We start from the raw sequence: 9333 nt of genomic DNA on the forward strand, positions 1-9333 counted from the left end.
GCCGTGCGGCGGCAGGTAGACGTGCTCTCCTTCCCGAGGAGGTAGACGTGCTCTCCTTCCCAGGAGGTAGACGTGCTCTCCTTCCCAGGAGGTAGACGTGCTCTCCTTCCCGAGGAGGTAGACGTGCTCTCCTTCCCAGGAGGTAGACGTGCTCTCCTTCCCGAGGAGGTAGACGTGCTCTCCTTCCCAGGAGGTAGACGTGCTCTCCTTCCCAGGTGGTAGACGTGCTCTCCCTCGGTGAGTAGACGTGCTCTCCCTGAGCTGGCAGGTAGACGTGCTCTCCATGGCGAGGGGGGACTTAGTGCACTGAGCCGTGCGGCAGGAGGTAGACGTGCTCCCCGCGGCCGGGCGGGCACTTAGCGCGCGGAGGCTGGAACCGCGGGGTAGACGTGGTCCCCGGGACGAGGGCCGCCTGGTATCGCCCGCCCGGCCCCCAACCCCCCCCCCCCCCGCGGCGGCGTAAATGAAGAGAGGCAGTCGGCATGAAACCTTCTTTTATTAAGTGTTGTTTTCATCGAGCGTCTTTCATTAAAGGTTGTGTTCTGAAGCAGTCTTTTCTTCAACAGCGCTGTTCTCCGGGGAGAAGGTCTGCCGGCATCTCTAGAAATCTCCCCCCGCCCCTGACCGCCTCCCCCCCCGCCCCCGTTGCCGGTTTGCGCGGCGCCCCCCCTTCCCGCCGTTGCCTCTTGCCGCTACCCCCGCCCCCCCCCCCCGCTGCCGGTTTGCGCGGAGCCCCCCCTCCCGACGTTGCCTCTTGCCGCTACCCCCGCCCCCCCCCGCTGCCGGTTTGCGCGGAGCCCCCCCTCCCGCCGTTGCCTCTTGCCGCTACCCCCGCCCCCCCCCGCTGCCGGTTTGCGCGGAGCCCCCCCTTCCCGCCGTTGCCTCTTGCCGCTACCCCCGCCCCCACCCGCTGCCGGTTTGCGCGGAGCCCCCCCTTCCCGCCGTTGCCTCTTGCCGCTACCCCCGCCCCCCCCCCGCTGCCGGTTTGCGCGGAGCCCCCCCTTCCCGCCGTTGCCTCTTGCCGCTACCCCCGCCCCCCCCCGCTGCCGGTTTGCGCGGAGCCCCCCCTTCCCGCCGTTGCCTCTTGCCGCTACCCCCGCCCCCCCCCCGCTGCCGGTTTGCGCGGAGCCCCCCCTTCCCGCCGTTGCCTCTTGCCGCTACCCCCGCCCCCCCCCGCTGCCGGTTTGCGCGGAGGCCCCCCTTCCCGCCGTTGCCTCTTGCCGTTACCCCCCGCCCCCCCCCCCGCTGCCGGTTTGCGCGGAGCGCCCCCGCCTGCCGTTGCCTCTTGCCGCGGCCACCACCGCCCCCTCCACACCCCCGGGCCCCCGTTACCGGTTTGCGCGGAGCCCCCCCTCCCGACGTTGCCTCTTGCCGCTGCTGCCACCCCCAGCTCCCCACACCCCCCGGCTCCCGTTAGCGTTTTGCGCGGAGCCCCCCCTTCCCGCCGTTGCCTCTTGCCGCTACCCCCGCCCCCCCCCCCCCGCTGCCGGTTTGCGCGGAGCCCCCCCGCCTGCCGTTGCCTCTTGCCGCGGCCGCCACCGCCCCCCCCACACCCCCCCGGCCCCCGTTACCGGTTTGCGCGGAGCCCCCCCTCCCGACGTTGCCTCTTGCCGCTGCTGCCACCCCCAGCTCCCCACACCCCCCGGCCCCCGTTACCGGTTTGCGCGGAGCCCCCCCTTCCCCCCTTCGCGGGCTGCCGCTTCCCTCCCGGGCTGCCCGGCTGCTCTCTAACCCCTGCGACCGAGGCGGCGCTGTTAGGGCGGCCGTGCCGGTGCCCCTTGCCGCAGCTAGCCTCTCGCCGCTGCCCCTCCCGTCCGTCGTCCCCCGTCCCCAAAAACTTGCTGCTCTCCACGCTGGAGCCTGCACGGGGGAGGTTGCGCTCCGCTCCTCCGGCCCTAAAGCCGCCCTCGCCCGCCCCCCCGGCTTGCCGCTTGGCTCGGCTGCCCGCCCCGCCCGCTAATCCCCCCAACGCCCCCACCCCAAAAACACCCCAGCCCTACCGCATGCTGCTCCCCCTCTCCCCGCTCTCGCTGACCGCTGCCACCCCCCCCCACCCCTCCCCCCCGAAACAAACCCCCCAGCCCTACCGCATGCCGCTCCCCCTCTCTCCCTAGCCTGCCCCCCCCGCCGTCGCTTGCTGCCGCCGCCGCCGCCGCCGCCGCCGGGACCCGCCTCGGTCTGGTGGCGCGCGCGCTCGGAGATCCCCGGCTACCCGTCCGTCCGTCCCTCCCTCCCGCCCCGCCCCGGGGGAGGGCCCGGGGCAGCGCGGGCAGGCGGGGAGCAAAAAAAGGCGCGGGCGCCAAAAAACGTCGGGGTCCCGGGGTGGCGGAGGGGGGCGGCGGCGGGGGCGGCGGCGGGTACACGGCGCCGGGTCCAGGGCGCCGGGTCCAGCCCGTCCCGGGGCGGGGACAGGTGGTGTCGTCCGTCCCCGCCCCCGTAACCTGCTCTGAAGCATCCGCTTCCCGCCGCGGTTCGCCCTCCACCCCCCCGCCGCACACGCAGCTGCCGCTTCCCGCCGCCTCTGCCCCCCGCCCCGGGATCAACCACCCGCCGGGTCCAGCCGGTCCCGGTCCCGGGAACCTGCTCCCGGGGCCAGCCGGAGCCACGCCCCCTCCTCTGACGCTTCCAGCTACCGCCTCCCCTCCCACCCCCCAAACTCACACTGGCCCTCGCCGGCCCGCCCACCCGCCTACCTGCTTGCCCGCCGCCGCTGGGTGGCGTGCCGGACACTCTCGCACACAGGTACACAGACAGGGACACAGGGACACAGGCACTCGGGCACACAGGGACACAGGGACACAGGGACACAAGGACACAGGGACACAGGCACTCAGGCACTCAGGCACTCAGGGACACAGGGACACAGGGACACAGGCACTCAGGCACTCAGGGACACAGGGACACAGGGACACAGGCACTCAGGCACTCAGGGACACAGGGACACAGGGACGCAGGGACACAGGCACTCAGGCACACAGGGACACAGGTGGCGGGCCGGAGGCCTCTCTCCACTGTGTGGCAGGGGTCCAAGAGCCACCCCAGCCCAACCCAGAGGGTCTTTTGCACCTCTCTAGAGGCCACCCAGAGACCCCAGGCCGCAGCAGAAGCCTCCCCCGCATGCTCTGCAGGCTTCCGACCCACCCCAGGCCGCAGCAGAAGCCTCCCCCGCAAGCTCTGCAGGCTTCCGACCCACCCCAGGCCGCAGCAGAAGCCTCTCCCGCACGCTCTGCAGGCTTCTCAGCCACCCCAGGCCGCAGCAGAAGCCTCTCCCGCACGCTCTGCAGGCTTCTCAGCCACCCCAGGCCGCACCAGAAGCCTCTCCCGCACGCTCTGCAGGCTTCTCAGCCACCCCAGGCCGCACCAGAAGCCTCCCCCGCACGCTCTGCAGGCTTCTCAGCCACCCCAGGCCGCACCAGAAGCCTCTCCCGCACGCTCTGCAGGCTTCTCAGCCACCCCAGGCCGCAGCAGAAGCCTCTCCCGCACGCTCTGCAGGCTTCCGACCCACCCCAGGCCGCAGCAGAAGCCTCTCCCGCACGCTCTGCAGGCTTCTCAGCCACCCCAGGCCGCAGCAGAAGCCTCTCCCGCACGCTCTGCAGGCTTCTCAGCCACCCCAGGCCGCACCAGAAGCCTCTCCCCGCACGCTCTGCAGGCTTCTCAGCCACCCCAGGCCGCACCAGAAGCCTCCCCCGCACGCTCTGCAGGCTTCTCAGCCACCCCAGGCCGCACCAGAAGCCTCCCCCGCACGCTCTGCAGGCTTCTCAGCCACCCCAGGCCGCACCAGAAGCCTCTCCCGCACGCTCTGCAGGCTTCTCAGCCACCCCAGGCCGCACCAGAAGCCTCCCCCGCACGCTCTGCAGGCTTCTCAGCCACCCCAGGCCGCACCAGAAGCCTCCCCCGCACGCTCTGCAGGCTTCCCACCCACCCCAGGCCGCAGCAGAAGCCTCTCCCGCACGCTCTGCAGGCTTCTCAGCCACCCCAGGCCGCAGCAGAAGCCTCTCCCGCACGCTCTGCAGGCTTCTCAGCCACCCCAGGCCGCACCAGAAGCCTCTCCCGCACGCTCTGCAGGCTTCTCAGCCACCCCAGGCCGCAGCAGAAGCCTCTCCCGCACGCTCTGCAGGCTTCTCAGCCACCCCAGGCCGCAGCAGAAGCCTCTCCCGCACGCTCTGCAGGCTTCTCAGCCACCCCAGGCCCCAACAGAAGCCTCTCCCGCACGCTCTGCAGGCTTCTCAGCCACCCCAGGCCGCAGCAGAAGCCTCTCCCGCACGCTCTGCAGGCTTCCGACCCACCCCAGGCCGCAGCAGAAGCCTCTCCCGCACGCTCTGCAGGCTTCCGACCCACCCCAGGCCGCACCAGAAGCCTCCCCCGCACGCTCTGCAGGCTTCCGTCCCACCCCAGGCCGCACCAGAAGCCTCCCCCGCACGCTCTGCAGGCTTCTCAGCCACCCCAGGCCGCACCAGAAGCCTCCCCCGCACGCTCTGCAGGCTTCTCAGCCACCCCAGGCCGCAGCAGAAGCCTCCCCCGCACGCTCTGCAGGCTTCTCAGCCACCCCAGGCCGCACCAGAAGCCTCCCCCGCACGCTCTGCAGGCTTCCCACCCACCCCAGGCCGCAGCAGAAGCCTCCCCCGCACGCTCTGCAGGCTTCTCAGCCACCCCAGGCCCCAACAGAAGCCTCTCCCGCACGCTCTGCAGGCTTCCGACCCACCCCAGGCCGCACCAGAAGCCTCCCCCGCATGCTCTGTAGGCTTCTGACCCACCCCAGGCCCCAACAGAAGCCTCCCCCGCACGCTCTGCAGGCTTCTCAGCCACCCCAGGCCGCAGCAGAAGCCTCTCCCGCACGCTCTGCAGGCTTCTCAGCCACCCCAGGCCGCAGCAGAAGCCTCTCCCGCACGCTCTGCAGGCTTCTCAGCCACCCCAGGCCGCACCAGAAGCCTCTCCCGCACGCTCTGCAGGCTTCCGACCCACCCCAGGCCGCACCAGAAGCCTCCCCCGCACGCTCTGCAGGCTTCTCCGCCACCACAGGCCGCACCAGAGGATCTTTTGCACCTCTCTGGACGCCACCCAGAGACTCCAGGCCGCACCAGAGGCCCCCCCCCCAACCATTTACAGGCTGCAGTGCCAGCCTAGGCCCCGCTGGCAGCCTCCCTTGTCTGCTTTGGAAGGCCTCCCATCCACTCCAGACCTGCCTGGAGGCCTCCCTCGACTGCTCCCGGGGCCCTCGAAGCCACCCTAGGCCTTTCTGGAGGACCTGCTCGACCGCTCGGGCGGCTTCTGACGCACCCTCGGCCATCCGGCGCCCAGCAGCTCCCAGGGCCAGGCACCGGCCTCCCCCTCCGGCCGCCCCTGGGGCCGGGGGTGGCTCGGACTCGGCGCCCCCAACGTGTCGTCCCGTCCCCCCCCGCCCCGCACCGCCGAACATTCGCTGCAGCCGAGGGCTTGCCGCTCGACGCCTACCCCACCCGCCCAGCCCCCCGCTGCGGCCCGGCGCTGCCCCGGCCGCTGCGCCCCGCCTCTCATCGCTCCCCCCACCCGGCAACCGGCCGCCGGGCACGGCAAGTCCCAGGGCAGGGAACAGGTGCTGCCGGGACCCCCGTGCTGGCTGCCGGCTTCCCGGGGCTGCCCCGGGCACGGACAGGTCGCCCCCCCGCCCCGTGCCGGCTGCCTTCGAGCACCCCCCGCCCCCCCGCCACTATCGTCCCCCCCGCCCCCCCCTCCGCCTCCGCTGCCGCTTCTCCCCGCACCGCCTCCACTGCCTCCCCCCGCCGCCGGCGAACGAGTCGCCGGATCCGTAGGGTGCCGGGAGCCCGAACGGCGAGCGGCTCCGGCTGCTGCCGGGACCGCGGGGATTCGAGCCGGTCCGGCCGCGGGCCGGGACCCCGTGCCGGAAGCCGGCATCCCGGGACGGCCCCGGGACGGCCCCGGTCGCCGGCCGGGTGACGTTCAGCGAAGCGGCTGCCGCCAGTCTTTGGGCCTCCCCCCGTGCCGGGGCCGCGGGGCTTCGAGCCGGTCCGGCCGCGGCCGGGATCCCGGGCCGGACGATGGCTTCCCGGGCCGGTCCCGGTCGCCTCCCGGGTGACGTTCACCGAAGCGGCTGCCGGCTGTCTTCGAGCCCCCCCCCCCCTCCGCCTCCGCTGCCGCTTCTCCCCGCACCCCCTCCACTGCCTCCCCCCGCCGCCGGCGAACGAGTCGCCGGATCTGTAGGGTGCCGGGAGCTCCGAACGGCGAGCGGCTCCGGCTGCTGCCGGGACCGCGGGGATTCGAGCCGCTCCGGCCGCGGCCGGGACCCCCGTGCCGGAAGCCGGCATCCCCCGGACGGCCCCGGGACGGCCCCGGTCGCCGGCCGGGTGACGTTCACCGAAGCGGCTGCCGGCTGTCTTCGAGCCCCCCCCCCCTCCGCCTCCGCTGCCGCTTCTGCCCGCACCCCCTCCACTGCCTCCCCCCGCCGCCGGCGAACGAGTCGGCGGATCCGTAGGGTGCCGGGAGCCCGAACGGCGAGCGGCTCCGGCTGCTGCCGGGACCGCGGGGATTCGAGCCGGTCCCGGCCGCGGCCGGGACCCCGTGCCGGAAGCCGGCATCCCGGGACGGCCCCGGGACGGCCCCGGTCGCCGGCCGGGTGACGTTCAGCGAAGCGGCTGCCGCCAGTCTTTGGGCCTCCCCCGTGCCGGGGCCCGCGGGGCTTCGAGCCGGTCCGGCCGCGGGCCGGGATCCGGGGCCGGACGATGGCTTCCCGGGCCGGTCCCGGTCGCCTCCCGGGTGACGTTCACCGAAGCGGCTGCCGGCTGTCTTCGAGCCCCCCCCCCCCCCCCCTCCGCCTCCGCGGCCGCTTCTCCCCCGCACCCCCTCCACTGCCTCCCCCCGCCGCCGGCGAACGAGTCGCCGGATCTGTAGGGTGCCGGGAGCCCGAACGGCGAGCGGCTCCGGCTGCTGCCGGGACCGCGGGGATTCGAGCCGCTCCGGCCGCGGCCGGGACCCCGTGCCGAAGCCGGCATCCCCGGACGGCCCCGGGACGGCCCCGGTCGCCGGCCGGAGCGACGTTCACCGAAGCGGCTGCCGGCTGTCTTCGAGCCCCCCCCCCCCCCCCTCCGCCCTCCGCTGCCGCTTCTGCCCGCACCCCCTCCACTGCCTCCCCCCGCCGCCGGCGAACGAGTCGGCGGATCCGTAGGGTGCCGGGAGCCCGAACGGCGAGCGGCTCCGGCTGCTGCCGGGACCGCGGGGATTCGAGCCGGTCCGGCCGCGGCCGGGACCCCCGTGCCGGAAGCCGGCATCCCGGGACGGCCCCGGGACGGCCCCGGTCGCCGGCCGGGTGACGTTCAGCGAAGCGGCTGCCGCCAGTCTTTGGGCCTCCCCCGTGCCGGGGGCCGCGGGGCTTCGAGCCGGTCCGGCCGCGGCCGGGATCCGGGGCCGGACGATGGCTTCCCCGGGCCGGTCCCGGTCGCCTCCCGGTGACGTTCACCGAAGCGGCTGCCGGCTGTCTTCGAGCCCCCCCCCCCCCCCTCCGCCTCCGCGGCCGCTTCTCCCCCGCCACCCCCTCCACTGCCTCCCCCCGCCGCCGGCGAACGAGTCGCCGGATCTGTAGGGTGCCGGGAGCCCGAACGGCGAGCGGCTCCGGCTGCTGCCGGGACCGCGGGGATTCGAGCCGCTCCGGCCGCGGCCGGGACCCCGTGCCGGAAGCCGGCATCCCCGGACGGCCCCGGGACGGCCCCGGTCGCCGGCCGGGCGACGTTCACCGAAGCGGCTGCCGGCTGTCTTCGAGCCCCCCCGCCTCCGCCTCCGCGGCCGCTTCTGCCCGCACCCCCTCCACTGCCTCCCCCCGCCGCCGGCGAACGAGTCGGCGGATCCGTAGGGTGCCGGGAGCCCGAACGGCGAGCGGCTCCGGCTGCTGCCGGGACCGCGGGGATTCGAGCCGGTCCGGCCGCGGCCGGGACCCCGTGCCGGAAGCCGGCATCCCGGACGGCCCCGGGACGGCCCCGGTCGCCGGCCGGGTGACGTTCACCGAAGCGGCTGCCGGCTGTCTTCGAGCCCCCCCCCCCCTCCGCCTCCGCTGCCGCTTCTCCCCGCACCCCCTCCACTGCCTCCCCCCGCCGCCGGCGAACGAGTCGGCGGATCCATACCGTCCCGAGAGCCCGAGGCGGCGGCACCCAGTGCGGGTCCGGCCGAGGCCGGGACCCCGTGCCTGTCGCAGGCTTCCCGGGACGGCCCCGGAACGGCCGCGGTCGCCGGCCGGGTGACGTTCTCCGAAGCGGCTGACGGCTGTCTTCGAGCCCCCCCCCCCCTCCGCCTCCGCTGCCGCTTCTGCCCGCACCTCCTTCACTGCCTCCCCCCGCCGCCGGCGAACGAGTCGCCGGATCCGTAGGGTGCCGGGAGCCCGAACGGCGAGCGGCTCCGGCTGCTGCCGGGACCGCGGGGATTCGAGCCGCTCCGGCCGCGGCCGGGACCCCCGTGCCGGATGCCGGCATCCCGGGACGGCCCCGGGACGGCCCCGGTCGCCGGCCGGGTGACGTTCAGCGAAGCGGCTGCCGCCAGTCTTTGGGCCTCCCCCGTGCCGGGGCCGCGGGGCTTCGAGTCGGTCCGGCCGCGGCTGGGACCCCGTGCCTGTCGCAGGCTTCCCGGGACGGCCCCGGAACGGCCGCGGTCGCCGGCCGGGTGACGTTCACCGAGGCGACTGCCGGCTGTCTTCGAGCCCCCCCCCCCCTGCCGGAGCCGCGGGGATACGAGCCGGTCCGGCCGCGGCCGGGACCCCGTGCCGGAAGCCGGCATCCCCGGACGGCCCCGGGACGGCCCCGGTCGCCGGCCGGGTGACGTTCACCGAAGCGGCTGCCGGCTGTCTTCGAGCCCCCCCCCCCTCCGCCTCCGCTGCCGCTTCTCCCCGCACCCCCTCCACTGCCTCCCCCCGCCGCCCGCGAACGAGTCGCCGGATCTGTAGGGGGCCGGGAGCCCGAGGCGGCGAGCGGCTCCGGCTGCTGCCGGGACCGCGAGGCTTCGAGCCGGTCCGGCCGCGGCCGGGATCTCGTGCCGAACGTCGTCTTCCCGGGACGGTCCCGGGAGGGCCCCAGTCTCCTCCCGGGTGACGTTCACCGAAGCGGCTGCCGGCTGTCTTCGAGCCCCCACCCCTGCCGTGGCCGCGGGGATTCGCCCCGGTCCGGCAGCTGACGGTTCCCTGTGTCGGACGCCGGCTTCCCGGGACTGCCCCGGGACAGCCCCGGTCGCCTCCCGGGTGACGTTCACCGAAGCTGCTGCCGCCTGTCTTTGTCCCCCCCCCCCGTGCTCTCCCTCAGGCGGGAGGTAGACGTGCTCTCCCTCGGCGAGTAGACGTGCTCTCCCTCGGCGAGTAGACGT

The sequence above is a fragment of the Melanerpes formicivorus genome, unplaced genomic scaffold (genome assembly GCF_026170545.1).
Source record: "Melanerpes formicivorus ecotype bairdi unplaced genomic scaffold, bMelFor1.0.p_v2 SCAF_323, whole genome shotgun sequence".
NCBI classification, from domain to species: domain Eukaryota; kingdom Metazoa; phylum Chordata; class Aves; order Piciformes; family Picidae; genus Melanerpes; species Melanerpes formicivorus.